At 53.7% G+C, this 1,847-nt stretch overlaps 1 protein-coding gene across 1 annotated transcript in view; it reads left to right on the top strand.

Annotated features, from left to right (window-relative positions):
- Positions 1 to 1,847, top strand: part of FEZ2 (fasciculation and elongation protein zeta 2) — an 82,660-nt gene that overhangs the window by 7,339 nt on the left and 73,474 nt on the right. The gene's annotated exons all lie outside the window — the stretch shown is intronic.

Raw genomic sequence — 1,847 nt, 5'->3', positions numbered from 1 at the left:
TTTCTGTCCTCCTCCTTCTCTACTAGACCCCCAGGTACAAAACTTCAAAATTACTTCAGGGTTTAAGCTCTGTCTCCTCTCCTTACCAGAGCAGTGGCCATCACCATTTGTCATTCCAGGTGCCATTTTGACAAGGGTCACGTATCTGAGTGTTGCCTCTGCGTACAAGTTGCTGCCCAACCAGGGCAGGGGAGATGCAGCATGGAGGCGCAGCTTGTGGGGTGGAGGTGGCTCCTGCTGCTGCATGAACCCTGGGAGGGTGGGGGGTGACGTGTGTTCCTGGACCTGCACTGCATGGGGTAGGCAGCAGCTGTGGGGTGAAGCCAGAGCCAGTGCTGCACAAAGCTCTTCTTGCTGGGGGCTGGGCTCAGAGCAGGCTGCAGTGGCACTGGGAGGAGTCTGTAGCCACCCCAGATTTCGCCGCAACTCCACTCCCAGACCCGTGTCACTGTCCTGCGCAGCCGCAACTTTTCCCAGCGCTTGGGTGGAGGAGGGGTGTTCAGCTAGGGCTGTGCCTGGTGGCGCGGGGCTGAGAGCAGAGCTAAGGCGAAATTTGGGGTGACTACAGCCTCTTCCCAGTGCTGATGGAGCCCACTCCAAGCCCAGCCCCCAGTGAGAAGAGCCCCATGCAGTACTGGCTTCGGCTACGCCCGCCCGGCAGCTGCAGCCTGCCCTGCGCACAGATCTGGGAGCACACACCGTACTCCCCCCTCACGCCCCTGCCCTCCCACGGTGCAAGCAGCGGGGAACTGACTTGCTAGCTGGAGGCAGCTCTTCACACTGCCGGCTCTGCTCTGTGCCGCGCTGCGGCTGCATGCAGCATGGGCATTTATCACCCAAATTATCGGTCCCATAGGGCTGATATAGACAATCTTCTTCATATCAGCACTGTTCTGATATTGGACTGATGTATTGGTGCACCTCTTTTTTTTTTTACCTGGAACCTTATCTTAAAGCAAGGATATTTTAAAGTACGTATATTTGGGAAACACAATTTGGCAACTAGGGTTTTGACCTAGAAAAACTAGATTCGTGGAAACCTGGTAATGGGGAGTATAACAGAAAAGGCACCCAGGATTGCTGTCACTCCCCACTCTTGGCCACCCCTATCCTGTCATGCTCCTATTCCAGCGTCCCAGGGTCTTTCCTGCCATGCCTTGTTAAAGTAAGGAGGGGAGGCTGCCCTCTGAGGCTGGGGAGCCTAGGTGCTCACTCTCTTGCACTTGCTCTCTTTCACTCTGTATTGTCTAGCCCTATGTACCGTAAAGGCTAAATTTGTGACCTCCAGCAGCCCCCATAATTACGACCATGCCTCACGGATCTTATGCAATGTCAGCTTTAGGAGGCTTCTCACTTAATTAACACTAAATCAGTCACTGTCTGCAAGCACCCTTTGGGGTTTTGACTATTCCTCACCCCCAGCCCCTTTTTCTCTAGCTGGGCTCTATCTGCCACAGGCCCACTTTGCTAGGACCCAGCTTAGGAGCTCCAGCCCTCTCCAGTTTCCATCCTCTCTCTGTCATCTGCCCTGTCTGGGGCAGGGGTTCTAGCCTGGTTGAACCTCAAGGTTTCCTCTGCACTTCCCTAGCAGCCACACTCCCTGTCCTCCCAATGAAGTCCAACAAAAATTGCAGGCTTCTGCCTTACCTAAATATTTAATAATAAAAAAGAACTCCCCCCAACCCCCCCGGGAAACCCTGTACCTCCGGGTCAATGCTTACTAAAAATAAATGCAAACAAAAAGGGAACACTACCTGTTTAAGGGCACATCACTCACTCCAAGTATCTCTGGCTGGGCTGTGCTGCTGCTGCCAGTGTTTCCTTCTGGACTTTCAGCTTCCCATTCA

This window comes from Gavialis gangeticus, unplaced genomic scaffold (genome assembly GCF_001723915.1).
Source record: "Gavialis gangeticus isolate Ggan-Ray unplaced genomic scaffold, GavGan_comp1, whole genome shotgun sequence".
Classification (NCBI taxonomy): Eukaryota; Metazoa; Chordata; order Crocodylia; family Gavialidae; genus Gavialis; species Gavialis gangeticus.
Note: the sequence above shows the minus strand (reverse complement) of the source record. Positions and strands in the feature narration are given on the sequence as shown.